Raw genomic sequence first — 23,289 nt, forward strand, 5'->3', positions numbered from 1 at the left:
AGTTGTGCTTCAGTGAATCCTGAAAGCATTTCCTCTTTCCTCCCAGCTCATGATTATCTCACTTCAGCTAGTCACACAACAGCTGTCTGGGATCCAGCTGTCACCCTCCAATGCACGTGAGCAGTCCAGCAGAACGACATGACTGTGTACCCTGGCTTCACTCCAAGACTGGGGAGTGACATTACTCCCCTCGGATGATGGAGGATTGATGAATGAAGGAAGTTAGGACAAAGTTCATAGCTGTAAACACCCCATCCATCAGCAAGGTGTAGTTCCAACAGGTGACAGATATTTGAACAGCAGAGATAACATGTACTTTTATTTTTATTTATTCACTCCCTCAAGGCTTAAAGACAACAGCGAGACAGTATATACTGCTCAACACTGGCTATGAAACATGCTGGGAATAAGGAGATTCAACTCTAGACAGAAAAAAGGCGGGGCACCAGGAAACCAGCCAGCGTGGCATAAAGGTCAGAGTAGTCAACAGAAAGAAGTGCACCACTCATTAGCAAAGACCAAGACCAAGAAGAGAAGCAAAATAGATTCAATTTGGGTCCACACTGGACTCAAGAGGTTTTTTTTTTTTTTTTTTTTTGAGACGGAGTTTCGCTCTCGTTGCCCAGGCTGGAGTGCAATGGCATGATCTCAGCTCACCGTAACCTCCACCTCCAGGTTCAAGCAATTCTCCTGCCTCAGCCTCCCGAGTAGCTAGGATTACAGGCATGCACCACCACTCCTGGATAATTTTTGTATTTTTAGTAGAGATGGTGTTTCTCTGTGTTGGCCAGGCTGGTCTCGAACTCCTGACCTCAGGTGATCTGCATGCCTCAGCCTCTGAAAGTGCTGGGATTACAGGCGTGAGCCACCGCACCTGGCCAAGAGGTTATTTTAAAGGATTATTAAAAGGATTATCAATTTAGCTAGTATCGTACGTTTTAATCCTTGCAACCTAAGAAGTATGTGTCATTAATTCTGTTTTATAGGTGAGAAAATCATGGCTCTGAGAATTTAAGAACTTTGCCCATGGTAATGTCATTAGTAAGTGGTAGAGCCAGGATATGAACCTGGTTCAGCTTAACTGAAAGCAGGTGCCAATCAACTATGCCACACTGTGATCAAAACCAAGGCAGCAGTATCAAGGTGCAATTCTAAAACGGAACTCTTTATGGTCTGCCAGAAATGAGTCTTCCTTTGTTCTTTCTTTATGTTAGTTACCGGCACCAGGATTCATGCATGCCAAGTCTGAAAGCTGGGGCTCATCTTGATGCCTGCTTCTCTCTCACTCTTCAAGATTCATCTCATACATTGCCTCCTTTACAAGTCTTCCTTTACCTCCAGGTTAAATACTTCCTCCATTATAAGACCATACAATCTACAGCATCCTGTTAACATATTATGTGCATATTTTCCTCTTCCACTTTAACTGGGCATCTCTAGAGGTTAGAGATGCATTCCACACATCTTTATATCTCCATCACATAGCAAATGACTGTCACATAGTTCGTACTTTAAACGAATAATTGAAATAATAGAAAGGACAGATGAATGAATGAATGAGTGGATACCAGAATATAAAGAAAAGTGTGGGCCGGGCGCAGTGGCTCACGCTTGTAATCCCAGCACTTTGGGAGGCCGAGGCGGGCGGATCACGAGGTCAGGAGATCGAGACCACGGTGAAACCCCGCCTCTACTAAAAATACAAAAAAATTAGCCGGGCGTGGTGGCGGGTGCCTGTAGTCCCAGCTACTCGGAGAGGCTGAGGCAGGAGAATGGCGTGAACCCGGGAGGCGGAGCTTGCAGTGAGCCGAGATTGTGCCACTGCACTCCAGCCTGGGCGACAGAGCGAGACTCCGTCTCAAAAAAAAAAAAAAAAAAAAAAAAAAAGAAAAGTGTGTTTCCTTTCCATTTTTTTTCTTTTTAGCAGTAACTGGAAGAGAATTTTTCACCCAAGAATGTTGAATATTATAGTGGACCCTGTCTTTGTGGAAGTTTTACAAGATGTGTGGGAGGGAAATAACAGGTACATAATATGTTTACAGTTTTAATAATCACTAAGCACTTTGGATGGGCATAGGCCACCAGATATTTTTAAGGAAAACAATGGCTTCTCCAGGATAATTAATAAACTTTCAATTATGAAAAGCTACTTTGGGCATTAAGGACACCAAAATTCATATTGAAGATTCTTCAAGGGCTGCATTTTTTTTTTTTTCCTGGCATAGACACTGGACACATATGCTTTCTGGATCCTCTCCCTTCAGCTGTACAAAGCTTAGCAGAAGTCACTTGGCAAGTTTAGGACTAACTATGGCTGATCACCTGCACCTATTTGTCTCAATGTGATGCCTGAGCCCTGTGGAATTGTTTCTACTTGCTTTATACACCCGGGGAATAACTATGGTTGCACTTCTTGCATTTTTCCAAATAATGGTTCGAGAGGACCACTTTTCTTATTAACAGAAAGTCCAGAATCACTCTCTTAATTCCTTTTCCGCAACACTAATTTTCCACAACCTTGAGGGTTTGATTAATTTGGGAAGGGGGGCTGGGGTTAGCACTGCTTCCAAATGCCAAGTACAAAGCAAACCAGAATAGTGGTTGAGTCCATCGCTGCCTTGCTTCTTGCTGCTGCAGTCAGTTGTCAGATGGTTGGTGAATGGCCCACTGTCTTTCCAGGGCTCACTGGTGCCCTCTTAGAATCCTAGGCTGAAACTCTTCATTTCACACCCGTGTGTGAAATGAGTACACTCTTCTCAACCCTGGATGAAGCTTGAAGAAAGGCTATTGCTTTTTGGGAATGGAAGAGGCTGGGCTCACTTTCCCAGTCTCATGGATGATAGGGACAGCAGAAAGACCAGCTGACTCAATAACTGTCCCCTACTCAGGGAACCTTGATTTGGTTCTTTGGTGAACCTCCTACATATTTCAGGTTGTCTGAACCAGAGAAAGGAAGCACATTCAGAACACAGAATAGGATTTTAATAATAATTTTTAATAGAGAAGAAGCCCATTTCCCTCCACCCCACTCCTATCCTTTATGATATGTGGTGGAAAAGGGTTGTCATGATCAGAATTACATTTAGAAAATATAATTTCTACATTTCCTTAAAAATGTAATGATCAGAATTACATTTTTAGGAAAGCCAGAGGCTATAGAATGAAGGTCATCAAAACTGACTCCCCTTGAACAATGTGGAGTTTTTGATGATCTTTCCTGCCAGTGAAGTCTTGTCAAAGCCACTTGGCCCACTGGATTCTCTATCTTACAGTCTCAGAGAAGTAGGGGTTAAGTCTGCCGTCTTGCCTCCAAATCCTTGGGTTCCTATACAAATAAGTCATCTTTTCCTCAGAAATCACTGCTTTTCAGAATATTTTGAAGAAGAACGTACCTCTCTCCTTTCATCTGGAGCAGGGAGTATTATACAATGGGAAAGTCCGCTCCAGTGCTCTGTGTTCCTCTCTGTCTTTGTCTCCATATTGCTGTGTTTATCTGTATCTCTATCTCACTCTATCTATCTTTTTCTATAGAGATAACAATTGTTCATTACCCACAGGGAGAATCATCAGATTTTCATTAACACTTCTTTTTGTCACAGATTTTATCACCAGTATCATTGGCCACAAAATGAATGGTGGTAGAGCCTAAGGGTAGGCTAACCCATGCTATTGTAATTACTAGAGAAGCCTATGAACTGATTGAACTGCAGATTGTCTTATGATGAGCTGAACGTCCATGAGAAGACTATCTCTCAAATATTTATATTTACTAAAAACTGTACTTTTTCTTAACTGGGTATTGTTTATCTTAAAAACACTGTGAATGTAACATTTGATTGATTTCTTCTTGGCTAAAAAATTCAGAATTAAATGAACAGAACCACACAGTAAGCATGTATTTATTCTAATATTTACCCTGATTTATCAAAAACTGTTTTTTTATTTTATCGAATGGATACATTTTCTTAATATATCTTTAAGATGTTAAATTTTAAATATTTTTGGATAAAAATTATGTCACAAAAACCAGGAGGGGGTTTCTAGTATCTTCTTTGTATAAAAGCAATAATTTTTTTTCTTTCCAACTTTTATTTTAGGTTCAAGGGGTACATGTGCAGGTTTGTTGCATGGGTAAATTGCATGTCATGGGGGTTTGCTGTACAAATAATTTTATCACCCCCATAATCAGCATAATATCCAATATGTAGTTTTTCAATCTTCCCTCCTTCACCCTCAAAAAAGCCCCATTGTCTATCATTCCCTCCTTTGTGTCCATGTGTACTCAATGCATAGCTTAAAGGTGAAAACACGTCGTATTATGTTTTCTGTTCCTGAATTATTTTGCTTAGGCTAATGGCCTCCAGCTCCATCCACGTTTCTGCAAAGGAGATGATTTTATTCTTTTTTTATAGCTGCATAGTATTCCATGGTGTATATGTACCACACATTCTTTATTCAGTCCACCATTGATGAGCATCTAGGTTGATTCCATGTTTTGTTGTTGTTAATAGTGCTGCAGTGAACACATGTGTGCATGTGTCTTTATGGCAGAAGGATTTACATCCCTTTGAATATATACCCAGTAATGGGATTGCTAGGTTGAATGGTAGTTCTATTTTAGGTTTTTTGAGAAATTTCCAGACTGCTTTCTGCAATGGCTGAACTAACATACTTTGCCACCAGTAGTGTAAAAGCATTCCCTTTTCTCTGCAATCTAACTAGCACCTGTTATTTTTTGACTTTTTAATAATAGCCATTCTGACTGGTGTGAGATGGTATCTCATTGTAGTTTTCATTTTCATTTCTCTAATAATTAGTCATATTGAACATTTTTTTCATATGCTTATTGGCTGTGTGTATGACTTCTTTTGAGAAGTGTCTGTTCATGTCCTTTGTCCATTTTTTAATAGGGTCATTTGTTTTTTGCTTGTTGATTTGTATAAATTCCTTATAGAGTCTGGATATTAGACCTTTGTCAGATGCATAGTTTGCAAATATTTTCTCTCATTCTGTAGATTGTCTGTTTACTCTGTTGGTAGTTTCTTTTGCTGTACAAGAGCTGTTTAGTTTAATTAGGTCTCACTTTTAATTTTTATTTTCATTATAATTGCTTTTGGAGTCTTCATCGTGAAGTCTTTGCCAGGACTGATATCCAGAATGGTATTTCCTAGGTTTTCTTCCAGACTTTTTATAGTTATGGATTTTATATTAAAGTCTTTAATTCATCTTGAGTTGATTTTTGTATATGGCATAAAGAAGGGGTCCAGTTTCAATCTTCTGCATATGGCTAGCCAGCTATTCCAGCACCATGTATTTAATAGGGAATCCTTTCACCATTGCTTGTTATTGTCAACTTTGTCAAAGAAGAGATGGTTGTAGGTGTGCGACTTTTTTTCCGAGTTCTCTAACTTATTCTATTGGTCTATGTGTCTGTTTTTGTACTAGTTCAATGCTGTTTTAATTACTGTGGCCTTGTAGTATAGTTTCAAGTTGGGTAGTGTGATGCCTCCAGTTTTGTTCTTTTTGCTTAGGATTGCTTTGACTATTCAGGATTTTTATTTTTATTTTTTTGGTCCAAATGGAGTTTAGAATAGTTATTCCTAGTTCTGTGAAAAATGTCATTGATATTTTGATAGGAATAACATTTAATCTGTAAATTGCTTTGGGCAATATGGAAGGAACAATTGTTAGCATTATCTAGAGTAGGTGCATTTCAGAAAAAAAATCAGTGTGATTTACAGCCTATGCTGCTTCTAATTATATATGGTGTGATAATATACCTTTATGGGAAAAATTTCATTGATAAGACAATAAACTTTATTTACATGTTTGAGGGAGGCAGATAATGTCAATGGATTTTAATATAAAAACTCTTCTGCACTCACTAAATAATGTATTTTTAGGATATTTAAAATGTATTAATGCGTTCATCAGAAATGATACCCAGTATGTAATGAAGTTATTTGCTGAAGCATTTTCTTGAAGTGGTCATGAAGTCATCTTTATGGACTTGAAGTGGTCATGAAGTCATCTTTATGGTCAAAATTAAGAACAATTTTTCTTCTAGATGACATCTCTTACATGCCGTATTTGGATCCTGTCTTGTACCACTAAAGGAGTGTTCACTAACTAGTGAAAGGGATGAAAGGGCCCTTGATATTCTCTCTGCTACTATTAAGTTAAGCAATGTTAAATAAAGAATCACGAAATTGCCCCAATAATTCAATACAAATTTTCCTCCCAATCCAAATATTAAATTCTGGTTAGCTGATTTGGTTAGAATACATTTCATTTAATATTAAAAATCAGGTTCATTCATTTCAATGGTCAGATAACCATCTGGAAAGAAATGTTTAGTGCCACAGCCACAGACTACATCCTCAAAGCCAACAAGCAATCTCACAAATAACTTCCCAGGATATGAAACAGATAACATGTGAGAAAGATAGGCTCCAAGCTCTTTGGCACAGGCCTGTGTTAACCAGATCATATTTGAAGGACAGAATGTTCCCTATGTTCATTGTTTAAGTGCACACCCAAGAATCAGAGTCTGCTTATATCATGTCCAAACTTCACCTTGCTTTTGGGAGGAGCTCATCTTATCATCCCAAGTGGTCTTCTGTTCTTCTTTTGGGTGTGTTATTTTTCACTCCCAACTTTGTGCCATCCAAAAATGTGATAAGCAAATGTCTTACATCTTCTCTTATGTCAGATGGCTAAGCAGCCTAGGGCCAAGTAGAAAGACATATGCCTGGCACTAGGAACCTCCATCTGGATTGACTGAGACCCTTTTTATCACAGATTCCTGGCACCTTTTCCCCTTAGTAATAAATCCTCCTTAATGTGCTCTCCTTATGTTCACATCTCTTCATCTGCTTCACAGACACATCTTGCCTGGAAAGAACTTATGAGGCCTTCTCACATTCCACATTGCCCCTATCCCAGCCTAAACTGCTAACATATATTGCATTTGTGCTTTACTGTAGTATTTGCCACTTTACTTTCATTTCATTTCATTTTTATGATATGATTTTGTGGTGAACAACATGATATTTTGATACACATATTCATAGTAAAATGATTACTATAATCAAGCAAATAAACATGTTCATCTCCTCACATAGTTGCCTTCACTTTGTAGTAAGAACACCTGAAATCCACTCTCTAAGCAAATTTTCAGAATGCAATACAATATTATTAACTGTAGTCGTGTTGTACATTAGCTCTCTAGACTCGCTTTTCTTTTTCTTCCTCTTCTTCTTTTTTTTTTTTTTTTTTTTTTTTTTTGAGACAGGGTCTCACTCTCGACCAAGCTGCAGTGCAGTGGCATAATCTCAGCTCACTGCAGCCTCGAACTCCTGGGCTTAAGCAACCCTCCCACCTCAGCCTCCTGAGTAGCTGGGACTATAAATGCGCACCATCACACCTGGCTAATATTTTTGTATTTTCTGTAGAGACAGAGTTTCACCATGTTATCCAAGCAGGCTGGTCTCAAATTCCTGGGCTCAAGCGATCCTGCTGTCTCGGCCTTCCAAAGTGCTGGGATTATAGGTGTGAGCCGCCACTGTGCCTGGCCAGAACTCTAGACTTGTTCATCCTACGTATCTGCTACTTTATACCCTTTAACCAACATCTCCCCATTTCTCCCTATCTGCACCCTTGTCAACCCTCATTTCACTCTCTGTTTCCATGTAGTTGGCTTTTTAAGATTTCACATATTAGGGACATCATGCATTATTTTTATTTCTGTGTCTGGCTTATATATGTAGCATAATATCCCTGAGGTTCATCCATGTGTTTGCACATGGCTGGATCCCTTCTTTTTAAAGGATTAATAATATTCCATCATGTGTAATATACATATACCACATCTTCTTTATCTTTTCAGCTGTCAATGGACACTTAGATTGTTTCCATGTCTTAGCTATTGTGAATAGTGCTACAATAAACATGGGCATGCAGATATCTCTTTGATATAATGATTTCATTTCCATTGTGTGTATTCCCAGCCATGGGATTGCTGAATTGTATGGTAGTTCTATTTTTAATGTTTTGAGAAACCTACATATTGTTTTCCATAATGGTTTGTACCAATTTATATTTTCTCCAGCATTGTACAAGTGTTCCCTTTCCTCCACATCCTTGCCAACACATGTTTTCATTCATCTTCTTAATCATGGCTATCCTAACAAGTGTGAGATCACATGTCATTGTGGTTTTGATTTGCATTTCCCTTATGGTTGGTGATTTTGAGCACTTTTTCATGTACCCGTTGGCTATTTTTATGTCTTCTTTGGAAGAATATCTATTCGAGTCCTTTGCCCATTTAAAAATCAGGTTATCACATGTTCTCGCTCATAAGTGGGAACTGAACAATGAGAACACATGGTCACAGGGAAGAGAACATTACACACCAGGGTCTGTCGGGGGTTGGGGGCTAGGGGAGGGAGAACATCAGGACAAATACCTAATGTAGATGACGGGTTGATGGGTGCAGCAAACCACCATGGCATGTGTATATCTATGTAACAAACGTGCACGTTCTGCACATGTATCCCAGAACTTAAAGTATAATAAAAAAAAAAAACAAAAATAAAAATCAGGTTATTTGTCTTATTGAGATTCAGTTGTATGAGTTCCTTACATATTTTGACTATTAATCCCTTATCAAATATATAGTTTGCAAATATTTTCTCCCAATTCATAGGCTGACTTTTTAAAAATTATCTTCTTTGCTATGCAGAAGCTTTTTAGTTTGATGTAGTCCCACTTGTTTATTTCTGCTTTGTTGCCTGAGTTTTGGTGTGATAACCAAAAACATCATTTCCAAGACCAATGTCAAGCAGCTTTTCCCCTGTTTTCTTCTAGGAGTTTTAGTTTCAGGTCTTACTTAGTTTAAGCCTTTAATTCACTCTGAGTTGATTTTTTTGGGTATTCTGTAAACTAAGGGTCCAATTTTATCTTTTGCTTGTGGATATCCAGTTTTCTCAGAACCATTTAGACTTTATTTTCAACTGTGTTTCTTGACAAGAAAATTCTGTGGAACAGTGTGTGTGTAGGAGCAGGCATCTTTATGGGGATCAGAGTCCCAGTGCAAGACCAGGATCCAGTCTAAATATAGTTAGGGACGTTAAAAAAAAAAAAAGGGCATCAGAAAATCAGGGTATATATTGTTCCACATTAATTGCATCTTCAGGCTTCCTTTTTCTCATAGGGAATCTTCTGGGAGGGCAGCTATTCACCTGAGGAAAGAGGGCTGATCAGGAGGACTGTTATTTTCCAACCTCAGCCCAACAAAGGCCAACGACCAGGTCCCAAAGATATTTCTGCTTATTAAAACTGTAATCATAATGACTATCTTTATTGAGTATCATCTTATGTGCCAAGCACTATACTAGGAGCTTTAGGTACATTATCTTATTTATTCACGAATCTCAGTGCAGAACTAGGAAAGAGACTTGAGGTCAGGATGGTACAATGTAAACTATAGGAATCTTTGTAACTTCCTCATGTGCTTGTTTAATTCTTTTTACCTCTGTAATAGCTTCAGTTTCCTTAAAATGATAGGATCGTCATTTTAAGAGTCACAAGAAAATGTAGGAAGCCCTCCTTTTACTCCAAATCCTGCTTTTAGGGAAAACAGAGACACAGGCTGGAAAAGATTAGTGCTAGCAACAACAAGAGTGAAACGCAGGAGAGTCCCTGAGTGGTCTACAGGTAAATGCTTAAAAAATGGTCCTGGGGTGGGGGAAAGCTCTGATTTGTAGTGTTGCTGGTTTCCTTAGTGTAAATATTCACACCACTGCCAGTTTCAGTATACCAACATAATGTCACTGAACACGGAATTGGGAAGAGATGACGCAAGTGGCTTTTGTGAGCTGGTTGGAGGCCAGCTCCAGGACACCCCTTCGAAGAAAATTGACAGGATTTCCCTTGGGCCTAGAGACTGAAGCCAGCTGGGGTTTATTTAATGTCCCTGACTCAGCTTTGAGCTGTGTAAAGCTAGAATTGTTACTATCCATCTTTACATCCACAACTTCTAGCACAGGTTGCGATACAGAGCATGCTTACAAACGGTTTGAGAGAAAAGAGCCCAGATTTCAAGTTTGCTCTTCATTACCATGTGACAGTTTCACCTTGAAGATGTCACTTAACCTCTCTGAGCCTCATGTTTCTCATTAGAATTATTGGAGTTTGAAGTAGTTCTTTTCCTATGTCATTTGTCTCTGAGATGCTATAAAAACTGTATTATTTGGCCGGGCATGGTGGCTCATGTCTGCAAACCCAGCACTTTGGGAGGCAGAGGCGGGTGGATCACAAGATCAGGAGTTCAAGACCAGCCTGGCCAAGATGGTGAAACCCCGTTTCTACTAAAAATACAAAAATTAGCCAGGCGTGGTGGCAGGTGCCTGTAATCCTAGCTACTTGGGAGGCTGAGGCAGCAGAATCGCTTGAACCTGGGAGGCGGACATTGCAATGAGCTGAGATTGCACCACTGCACTCCAGCCTGGGTGATACAGTGAGACTCCATCTCAAAAACAAACAAAAAAAATCATTATTTTTCTTCAGTCAAGATACAGGTTTATAGTTTTTCTTTGATTTCTCAAATCTAAAAAAAAGCATGAGAGGTTAGTTAATGAGTACAACATAACGTACAGTTGGATAGAATAAGTAAGTTCTAATCTTAGAAGAGTAAGATGGCTGTAGTTAACAATGATTGTACTTTTAAAATAGCTAGAAGAGAGGACTTGAAATGTACCCAACACATAGAAATGATAAATACTCAGGTGATAGATACCCCAAATACCCTTACTTGATCATTATTCTATGCATGTAACAAAATTTCACATGTACCCCATAAATATGTACAAATATAAGTACCCAAAAAAGCAGTGGTTAGTTTAGTGAGCCTTATTGTTTGTAAGTCCATGTGGGCTGTTAGTGATAAATGCCTCCTTTACTTAGTGCTTAAAAGACAGTGTTATATTGATCAGGTATGAATTTTATAGGCTACAAGCTTAGTTGTGAAAAAATAGAGCTTTTTTAAAACTAAGCTTCACTTTATTCTTGAACCTTCATTCTGCTCCCTAGTGGACAGTGTAATCTTCCAAAATCAAAGAAAGCCATTGCATTCTGCTGTTTCTCAGGCAATTCGGGCCATTTGTACTCATGTTGGAACACCAAAATTTGTGCCTTGTAATTTTCACCTCTGCATATGGCAGATCATTGCAAATTCATAGGAGCAGCATAAATCTGCTGTGAGGGCTGTTTATAACAAACTGAACTGGAGCAGGTTGTCTTGAAGCAACTGAGTTTGCAACTGATGTGGCCTCTTGGGAAAGAGAGCCTGGACCTTTGGTTTGTATCAGGCTGAAGGTGATTTCCAAGACACCAGTGGCAGCCAACTCACTCCATGTAGACCCACGAGGCTGCTATTGGAGGGGGCTGTGTCCATTGTCCCCTAGAGGACCTTCTGTGGATGTGGAGCAGGAGGTTCACACAGGATATAGGCAGAAAGAGCAAACTCAAAATGAAATCAGCTCCCTCTGTACCAGGAGGAGAGGCAATGTGGTCATTTCTTATAATATATGCCCCTCCTTTGGAGCTTAGAATCAACCTCATGGAGGAAAGGGAGAGGAAAAAACCCTCAGAGAGGGTTTTAACCCCTTTCTGAATTATAAACTTGAATAATTGAGACAATGATGGAGTTTAATAGAATTTAGATTTTTTTTGTCAGATAAAATTGGGGCTGGGAGCCAGAAATCAGATTTGACTATAATGAGTTGTTGATTGTGGAATTCCTAACTGAGAAAATCATAATATATTTTAACATTTTGTTAGAAATTGACTCCAAGATTTTTGGTCTTGTGTTTTTCAAATACATTTCTCTCCTCTTCTTTGGAATGGGCAACTATTCCATTTTGATATTCTCAACATCTTCTCTGTTTTCTGTAATTATGCAAAAGTTATGAAAGTGAGCAATGTTCACATTTGCAGATTCTTTCAGTACTTTCAGAGGGAAATCATCTCTGTCTGGAGATTTTAGTTTATTTAAAGTAACGAAGAGCTTTTTTTCTCCCCAACTGCTTTCCACTTAATCCTGGGTTTCCGTTCCCTTGCCATCATGTTCATTCAAACCTTTCCAGATTGAAGATTGCTCCTCTTTGTTTATTATGATGTACTTTTTATACTGAATAGAAAGATAAGGCTTATTTACCGGTAACATCAGTGATGGTTGATAAATAAGGGTTTGTGCTATAATTAAATGCAGCTTTTAAATTACATAATCCAAGTGAAGTGGAGAACTAATATAAACATGCAAATGAAGTTAGTCAAGAACATTTTTAATTGATCTAAATGAAGTGGTTTTGCATCTTAAATTATTTGGAAACTCTAGGTGCCTCATTTTGCCCCTTTACAGCCCAGCAGTTTTCTTGGCATTTCTCTGGCAAAGAAAAGACACTGTGGGAAAACCCTTAGACAATTAGAATTTGGCTCTCTCTTGGCTAATTAAAGAAAGTCAAAGTCAAAAAATCAATGGAAGCTTTTGAGCTCCTAATAAATTTTAGATCTTTCTGCAAGACCCTATCACTCTTTTTCAGGAAGACAGAGATGGTTCACTGTGACACCAGTGAAGCTTAAACTTCAAGGTCCCTCCCTGGGACAGGCTCCTTCCAGTGCCCTGAAGCATGGGTCAAGCAATGTTTTCCTATGGACATGGGTTTTTGTAAAATTTGCAACACTACAGTATCTAACTGCAACCTCTTCAGGCCTTAGTTTTGTTACTCTTTGATTTCCTCTCAGTCATATTTACTCTCTAGTCAGGTGGCCTTTGAGGGGATGTGAACATTTTTGGGAATCTTTTTCCCAAATAATGTATGTGTTTATGGTTTATAGTCAGTTAAATTGTTGCCAATATTTTCTTTGTGAGAGTGGTTTTCAGGTGACGGTGTGCCACAGAAGGTACAGGGCCAGTGGTGGCTGGTGATACACCAGTGCCCAGTACTGGAAGCATATGGGTAGTGCAGGAGAAACAAGGCTTGAAGTGCAGAGACTCAAAAGCCAATTGGTGAAAAACTATTCCAGTCGTCAGATGCATACAATTGTAAGCACACTAGAGGACTTGGTTCTTGTTGATTCCTAGTCAAAACAGACATTCTCTCAAGTCGGGAATACAATCAACAATGCAACATATACAATTATCAACCCCCCATACACTGGACAGGAACTGGCAAAATAGAACACATCGGAGTTCCTGTGTTTGTAGGACATAAACTTGCAGCAATTGACGAACAGCGAGGTCTATGTGTGAGGTCATGGGCTTAAGTCTTTTCAACTGCCAATAATAAAAGACAAACTTTAATCATATTAGAAGAAAGAATGAATTAGCTTTTGTTCTCTTTTCATAATATATTAAAAATCATTGTCATAGGAAGAGGTCATATGGGAGTATGCAACCAAAAATGTAGGGAAAAGCTATTGCCAAACCATGTTAGCAGTTATTTCATAAAACTCCTTTTGCTATTTTCAAGACTTATGCAGTGTTAGAGATATTTTCAGCTTTTAAAAATTTGTAATTTATGATGACTCATTTTCTCATTCTGAACACGTTTTGTAATTGTAAATTTGTATTCTTTTCCATAAACAGTCCACCGAAAAACCAAAATGTGTTTTTTCATGAGGTACCATATTTTCAAGTGATACATTCTTTTTCTCACAGATGAACACATTTCAAGTCTTATTTATTGAGAAGCTGTGATATACAAACGTGTTTCATACCTGTGGTTTTCCTTAGAGAAATTTGCTTAGCCTCCCAGAGCTGATAAGTCTTTATCTATAAAATAGAAAGAAGAGGCTGGCTCACAGGGATACTTTTGGGATTCAAAGAGGATAAAGGATGCATGTGGAAGTATGTTTTGAATTATCGGGTGCTATTTAGACAGTCACCTTGGCACATAGGCATTGAAAATAGGCTACCTCTGTTTTATTCCTGTTCCACCTTATGAGTAATACATCTCTGGGCCTATTCATCTCCTCACCTTTAAAAAGAGGGGAAAGATACCCAACTCATAAGATTGCTGAAAGCATTAAATGGGTGATGTCTCTTATTATTACTGAATTATGGCTGTTAGTCATTACTAAGACCAGTGTCAAATAATACCTTTGAAGAACTACAGGGAGTTACGGGGACTTTTTAAAAAATTAACTTATTGGCTGGGCACGGTGGCTCATGACTATAATCCTAGCACTTTGGGAGGCTGAGGTGGGTGGATAACCTGAGGCCAGGAGTTCAAGAGCAGCCTGGCCAACATGGTGAATCCCTGTCTCTACTAAAATACAAAAATTAGCTGGGCATGATGGCAGGTGCCTGTAATCCCAGCTACTCAGGAGATGGGAGAATCGCTTGAACCCAGGAGACAGTGGTTGCAGTGAGCCAAGATTACGCCACTGCATCCCAGCCTGGGTGGCTGAGTGAGACTCCATTTCAAAAAAAAATTATTGCTTTTTATTAAAATGTATTATTATTTTTGTACATTCATTTGTGTGAGATTCACTTATTTCACAGCCATGAAAATTATACTGTCTGTTAGTTTTGTAATTGATGGTATTTTGACATTTTAGCTTGAGGATTATGAAAAAGAAATACCTCATATAGCTAAGTCTTAATGATTTTGTCACATTTATAGTGTGAAGGCACATCAGGTCAAAGAAGCAATAGCAGGCACTAATAAATGTCCAGTACCTTGTAGACATCATAAGATTTTGAGCATGATCTGGTGAGATGAATTAATAAAGTATCTTTTCTACCAGGTTTTAAAAAAAGTCTATGGTATTTCTTATTATTTAATACCTTATTATTTGTCCCCAAAGAATAGGGACAGATAATAACTTTTAGAAAAAGTCTTTCCCAAACTCATGCTCTTTTACTTTCTTACCTCAACAGGAGACATTTCTCCTTTTCTCATATTTGAAAAATTTCTTCCCTTGTATAGCTGCATTTCACATAGAGTTAATCAGGGAAATTGCCTTGAAGCCTATATTTTAGTGGTACTTGGCATAGCTTCAGAGATCAGGCAACAGGATAGAGGCTGGGAATTGGTAAGAAAATGACAACATTCACTGGTACTAAAAAAAAAATAGGAGACGCTATATATATATATATGTACAGTGAACACTTGAGTCTAGTTTCCTGGCAACAATGTCCTTTCCTGCACATCTCAGTGTTTCCTGTTTTCTGTGAATTTCTATCTCAATGGCTTTCCTTGTGGTTCATGTTAAATGTTCCAATTACCAGTGGTGCATAACAAACTATTTCTAATTTAGTGGTAAAGAACAACCACCATTTTATTATGATCACAGATTCTGGGGGTGAGAAATTTTGACAGAGCACGTTAGGGACTCCTTTTCTCTGCTTCATGTCTGGGGACTTAGCCGGCAATAATGGAACAGCTAGAGGATGGTGACTTGAATGGCTGAAGGCTGGAGTCATCTGGAGGTTTCTCCACTCGTTTCTCCACTTCTGGACTGGAATGACTTAAATTTGGCTTCCCTTGGAACTATAGACCAGACGGTCTACTTGTGGTCATACGGTTTGGGCTTCCTCTTAATATGGCATGCCCATAGCAGTTGAGTACTTCAAGAGCAAGTGCTGTAGTGAACAAGGTGGAAGATGCACAGCCTTTTATGACACAGCCTCAGAAGTAACAGTGACGCTTCTGTCATACTCTACTGATTGAAGCAATTACAAGCTTATACAGATTCCAGAAAGGGAACATAGATCTCACTTCTCAATTTAGGGGATGCCTGTAGTAGTTCATTCTCACAATGCTTTGAAGGAATACCTGAGACTGGGTAGTTTATAAAGGAAAGAGGTTTAATTGAGTCACAGTACCACATTGCTGGGGAAGCTTCAGGAAACTTACAATCATGGTGGAAGGCAAAGGAGAAGCAAGGCACCTTCTTCACAGGGCAGCAGGCATGGAGTGAGTGAGTGCAAACAGGGGAAATGCCAGATGCCCATAAAACCACTAGATCTGGTGAGAACTCAGTTATTATCATGAGAACAACATGGGGGATACCACCTCTATGATCCAATTACCTCCATCTGGTCTTGCCCTTGACATGTGGGATTATGGGGATTAAAATTCGAGGTGAGATTTGGGTGGGGACACAGAGCCAAACCATATCATTCTGCCCCTGGATCCTGCCAAATCTCATGTCTTTTCACATTTCAAAACCAATTATGCCTTCCCAACAGTCCCCCAAAGTCTTAACTCATTTCAGCATTAACTCAAAAGTCCACAGTCCAAAGTCTCATCTGAGATAAGGCAAGTTCCTTCTTCCTAAGAGCCTATAAAATCAAAAGCAAGCTAATTACTTCCTAGTTAAAATAGGGGTACAGGCATTGGATAAATGCTCCCATTTCATATGGGAAAAACTGGCCAGAACAGAGGGGCTACAGGCCCCATGCAAGTCTGAAATTCAACAGGTCAGTCATTAAATCTTAAAGTTCCAGAATAATCTCCTTTGACTCCATGTCCCACATCCACATCATGCTGATGCAAAAGGTGGACTCCCAAGCCCTTGGGCAGCTCTGCTTCTGTAGCTTTGCAGGGTATAGCATCCCCCTGCTCCCAGCTGCTTTCATGGGCTGGTGTTGAGTGCTTTTGGTTTTTCCAGGTGCACAGTGAAAGCTGTTGGTGGATCTACCATTCTGGAGTCTGAAGGATGGTGGTTCTCTTCTCACAGCTCCACTAGGCAGTACCCCAGTGGGGACCCTGTGTGGGGGCTCCAGCCCCAAATTTCCCTTCCACATTGCCCTAGCAGAGGTTCTATGAGGGCTCCACCCCTGCACCCCTGGACATCCAGGCATTTCCATACATCCTCTGAAATCTAGGCAGAGGTTCTCAAACCTCAATTCTTGATATCTGTTCACCCACAGGCCCAACACCATGTATAAACTGCCAAAGCTTGGTGCTTGCACCCTCTGAAGCAACAGTTTGAGCTGTATATTAGGCACTTTTAGCCATGGCTGGGATGCAGGGCACCAAGTCCTGAGACTGCACAAAGCAGCAAGGCCCCGGGGCCAACACAGGAAACCATTTTTTCCTCCTAGACCTCCTGGGCCTGTGATGGGAGGGGCTGCCATGAAGACCTCTGATGTGCCCTGGAGACATTTTCCCCATTGTCTTGGTAATCAACATTTGGCTCCTTGTTACTTATGCAAATTTCTGCAGCTGGCTTGAATTTCTCCTCAGAAAATGGGTTTTTCTTTTCTATTGCATTGTCAGGCTGCAAATTCTCCAAACTTTATGCTCTGCTTCCCTTTTAAACATAAGTTCCAATTCCAAGTATATGGAATATATTTGCGAATGCATAAAATTGAATGCTTTTAAGAGCACCCAAGTCACATCTTTAATGCTTTGCTGCTTAGAAATTTCTTCTGCCTGATACCCTAAATATTTCTCTCAAGTTCAAAGTTCCACAAATCTCTAGAGTAGGGGCAAAATGCTGACAGTCTCTTTGCTAAAGCATAGCAAGAGTCGCCTTTATTCTGGTTCCTAACAACTTCCTCATCTCCATCTGAGACTACCTCAGCCTGGACTTCATTGTCTATATCACTAGTAGCATTTTGGTTAAAACCATTCGACAAGTCTCTAGGAAGTTCCAAATTTTCCCATGTCTTCCTGTCTTCTTCTGAGCCCTGTAAATGGTTCCAACCTCTACCTGTTACCGAGTTCCAAAGTCACTTCCACATTCTCAGATATCTTATAGCAAGCCCCCACTACCTCAGTATCAATTTACTCTATTAGTCTGTTCTTATGTTGCTATAAGGAAATACCTGAGATGGGTAATTTATAAAAGAAAGAGGCTTAATTGATTCACATTTCAGCATTGCTGGGGAGGTCTCAGGAAACTTTCAATTATGGTGGAAGGTGAAGGGGAAGCAAGGCACCTTCTTCACATGTCAGCAGGACAGAGTGAGTGAGTGCAAGTAGGGGAAATGCCAGATGCTCATAAAAACATCAGATCTGGTGAGAACTCACTCACTATCATGACAACAGCATGGGGGATACCATGCCCATGACCCAATTACCTCCACCTTGTCCAACCCTTGACACATGGGATTATGGGAATTAAAATTTGGGGTGAGATTTGGGTGGGGACACAGAGCCAAACCATATCAATGTCAAAGGATTTTCAGCTATGTTTTAAACTTGCCTCAGTACACAACTTTACGTTAACAACTGAGGATCAGGAATGAACACATATAATTGATTTCCCTGGATGGCACATCTCAAGGGACAAATCTTGGTAAGAAAAGTGAGATGAGATATGCAATCTTTAAGAGTCAGTATTCTGTCCTAGAAAGGACTTTACGTAGTGGGAATCGATGGGTCAATATCCTGTATTCTCTGTTTGAGACTTTTCACTTTGAGAATCAGTTTTCCTGTAAGGACTAATAAAACCCATCAATCTTCATGGTTGGCATGAAATCCAATGAGATAACATGAAGACCAATATACCAGCTTCTATTAACATGCCATATCATCAAGGCAAACTAAGGCAATAAAAAATCAAAAGTCAATAGTCACTTGATACTCAGTCTTGATTTAGCTTAATGAATCACAGGTTCCCTTTCTAGAAGGGAAACTACGACAATCTGATGGCATTGTGAAGTTCAATTTTGTGAGAAGCCCTGTGATGTGCAATTGCAAGCATGTCACTGTTTTAAAGAGGTATGTCACTCTTCAGGCAAATCATATATTATGACCACATTTCAGGTTTATCTATAACATAAAGGATAGCAATATAATAGCAAACATTTATTAAGAGCTTACTATGTGCCAGGTATTACACTAAGCACTTTATATGGATTTAATCCTTAACAACCATATTATTATCTACTTGTTAGGATGGGGAAACTGAGGTTTACAGAGATTATGTACTTGATGAAGATCTGGAAGCTTATAATAAATAGATCTGGAATTTGAATCCACCTTGAATACACTATACTGCCTAATGATACAAAACTTTGTTTGATAGCCTTTTTAGGATTATGCTAATATGGCATCAAATTAAATTCTGATATATTCTAATTAATTTAACTCCATAAATATGTATTGGACAGCTCTTCAATCTAACCAAACTAATATTTAGTGAGTGGTTAATATAAACTAGGCACTGGTATATAAATTTCACAAGATGAAAATTTCACCTTCAAAGAAAACACACAGTTAATCAAAGAGAAAAACACATAAATAACTGTAATATTGGGTGGTAAATTCCAACATAATTTTAAACATTGTATTGGTGCAAGTTAGAAAAACAAACCAGACATAAAATCTGTCTGCAAATACTTGTAATTTACTTGAAGAACTTAATTCTTATACAGTTTCATCAGGTAATTTAGAGAAACAGCTACTCTATGCCCAGATTTACGGTGACTGACAATTATTGATAATTTCTTTAGATCTGAAGATGGTACTACTTGATGAAACATTCAAATTTTCTTTTATGTGAGTGTGGCCAAAACTGTCATAAAATAACCGATGGTGCTTTTTATAAAAGAATTACTAACACTTGACTAAAGCCACTACACAGAGCGACTGTCATTGTGGGTACATGGTTTTTAATTTTGAAGTATTAATCACAGAAGAGGAAATTCAGCCCTGAGAATGGTCTGTTGGATGGTTAATCATTTCTGTTAGTTACGTTTTGACCCATCATCCATCCATCCATCCATCCATCCATCCATCCATCCATCCATCCACCCATCCACCCATCCATCCTATCCATCTAATATCCATCCCACTCCATAGGAGTATAAAGGGCATGTTAAAGTTAGCTGTCAGCTATGTGCTGAAGCTGGCTCATACAGGCTTGTGAGTGATGATTTTTTTTTCTTTTTTATTTATTTATTTATTATTATTATTACACTTTAAGTTTCAGGGTACATGTGGACAATGTGCAGGTTTGTTACATATGTATCCATGTGCCATGTTGGTGCGCTGCACCCATTAACTCGTCATTCAGCATTAGGTATATCTCCTAATGCTGTCCCTCCCCCCTCCCCCCACCCCACAACAGTCCCCAGAGTGTGATGTTCCCCTTCCTGTGTCCATGAGTTCTCATTGTTCAATTCCCACCTATGAGTGAGAACATGCGGTGTTTGGTTTTTTGTCCTTGCGATAGTTTACTGAGAATGATGTTTTCCAGTTTCATCCATGTCCCTACAAAGGACATGAACTCATCATTTTTTATGGCTGCATAGTATTCCATGGTGTATATATGCCACATTTTCTTAATCCAGTCTATCGTTGTTGGACATTTGGGTTGGTTCCAAGTCTTTGCTATTGTGAATAGTGCCGCAACAAACATACGTGTGCATGTGTCTTTATAGCAGCATGATTTATAGTCCTTTGGGTATATACCCAGTAATGGGATGGCTGGGTCAAATGGTATTTCTAGTTCTAGATCCCTGAGGAATCGCCACACTGACTTCCACAATGGTTGAACTAGTTTACAGTCCCACCAACAGTGTAAAAGCGTTCCTACTTCTCCACATCCTCTCCAGCACCTATTGTTTCCTGACTTTTTAATGATGGCCATTCTAACTGGTGTGAGATGGTATCTCATTGTGGTTTTGATTTGCATTTCTCTGATGGCCAGTGATGATGAGCATTTTTTCATGTGTTTTTTGGCTGCATAACTGTCTTCTTTTGAGAAGTGTCTGCTCATGTCCTTCGCCCACTTTTTGATGGGGTTGTTTGTTTTTTTCTTGTAAATTTGTTTGAGTTCATTGTAGATTCTGGATATTAGCCCTTTGTCAGATGAGTAGGTTGCAAAAATTTTCTCCCATTCTGTAGGTTGCCTGTTCACTCTGATGGTAGTTTCTTTTGCTGTGCAGAAGCTCTTTAGTTTAATTAGATCCCATTTGTCAATTTTGGCTTTTGTTGCCATTGGTGTTGGTGTTTTAGACATGAAGTTCTTGCCCATGCCTATGTCCTGAATGGTATTGCCTAGGTTTTCTTCTAGGGTTTTTATGGTTTTAGGTCTAACATGTAAGTCTTCAATCCATCTTGAATTAATTTTTGTATAAGGTGTAAGGAAGGGATCCAGTTTCAGCTTTCTACATATGGCTAGCCAGTTTTCCCAGCACCATTTATTAAATAGGGAATCCTTTTCCCATTGCTTGTTTTTGGCCGGTTTGTCAAAGATCAGATAGTTGTAGATATGTGGCATTATTTCTGAGGGCTCTGTTCTGTTCCATTGATCTATGTCTTTGTTGTGGTACCAGTACCATGCTGTTTTGGTTACTGTAGCCTTGTAGTATAGTTTGAAGTCAGGTAGCGTGATGCCTCCAGCTTTGTTCTTTTGACTTAGGATTGACTTGGTGATGCAGGCTCTTTTTTGGTTCCATATGAACTTTAAAGTAGTTTTTTCCAATGCTGTGAAGAAAGTCATTGGTAGCTTGATGGGGATGGCATTGAATCTATAAATTACCTTGGGCAGTATGGCCATTTTCACGATATTGATTCTTCCAACCCATGAGCATGGAATGTTCTTCCATTTGTTTGTATCCTCTTTTATTTCATTGAGCAGTGGTTTGTAGTTCTCCTTGAAGAGGTCTTTCACGTCCCTTGTAAGTTGGATTCCTAGGTATTTTATTCTCTTTGAGGCAATTGTGAATGGGAGTTCACTGATGATTTGGCTCTCTGTCTGTGATTGGTGTACAAGAATGCTTCTGATTTTTGTACATTGATTTTGTATCCTTAGACTTTGCTGAAGTTGCTTATCAGCTTAAGGAGATTTTGGGTTGAGACAATGGGGTTTTCTAGATATACAATCATGTCATCTGCAAACAGGGACAATTTGACTTCCTCTTTTCCTAATTGAATACCCTTTATTTCCTTCTCCTGCCTGATTGCCCTGGCCAGAACTTCCGGCACTATGTTGAATGGGAGTGGTGAGAGAGGGCATCCCTGTCTTGTGCCAGTTTTCAAAGGGAATGCTGGTACCATTCCTTCTGAAACTATTCCAATCGATAGAAAAAGAGGGAATCCTCCTTAACACATTTTATGAGGCCAGCAGCATGCTGATACCAAAGCCTGGCTGAGACACAACCAAAAAAGAGAATTTCAGACCAATATCCTTGATGAACATTGATGCAAAAATCCTCAATAAAATACTGGCAAACCGAATCCAGCAGCACATCAAAAAGCTTATCCACCATGATCAAGTGGGCTTCATCCCTGGGATGCAAGTCTGGTTCAACATATGCAAATCAATAAATGTAATCCAGCATATAAACAGAACCAAAGACAAAAACCACATGATTATCTCAATAGACGCAGAAAAGGCCTTTGACAAAATTCAACAACCCTTCATGCTAAAAACTCTCAATAAATTAGGTATCGATGGGACATATCTCAAAATAATAAGAGCTCTCTATGACAAACCCACAGCCAATATCATAGTGATGATTGTTAAATTTCTAAACATTTTACATGCTTTCCATACAATCATTAAAAAATCAACTTTTATAAACTTAAAATTAAATAAATTATATTAAAAATAAAGTTAATAGATACTCAAAATTCATCAGTTCCTAATTATTTTACTACATTTTAGTGTTGTCTGTGCTCTTAAAGTTATTTACATTTACTGTATCTGTATGATGCAAATATTACATAATACTTCGTTACTTTGCATCTCTTCTCAACTCCGCATTCAGTGATGTTATGTTAACAGGTTGAAATCAACTGCAGTGGGAATATTTACACCTTGGGAATTAGCACTAACACACTTTGGCATATGTCATGGAGTAAAAATGGCTGGAATGAGTGTTTTAAGGAATCGAGATCTTTGAAAGTACCACTTTGTTCTTTATTTTGTAATGCATATCTTTTACTTTACTAAACATTTTAAATAAACCAACTACATTTGATAATTTTAAAAAGTAAATTATCTCTGGAGGCTTTATAATTTTAAAAAATCTCGTCTGATACGCAGTCATACTCTGTGTGGCAACCCCTCTGACTCTTAACTTCTTCTGGTAGTTGTTTTAGTGTTTAGAAAGAATATTCCTACATTGCTTTTATCTGAATTACCAGTTATGGACATTATATATTAACTTTCTATTATGATAGATGAAAACATTGCTTTTTCAAATTCCATTATTTTCTCCATACAATCTTCCTAAGTCAGTGACATCAGCATTTTTAGTTAAATCTATCATTGTTTATCTTATTATTACTATATGTATCTTGGTAACTATAGATAACA

Source organism: Symphalangus syndactylus, chromosome 10 (genome assembly GCF_028878055.3).
Source record: "Symphalangus syndactylus isolate Jambi chromosome 10, NHGRI_mSymSyn1-v2.1_pri, whole genome shotgun sequence".
In the NCBI taxonomy this organism is placed as follows: Eukaryota; Metazoa; Chordata; class Mammalia; order Primates; family Hylobatidae; genus Symphalangus; species Symphalangus syndactylus.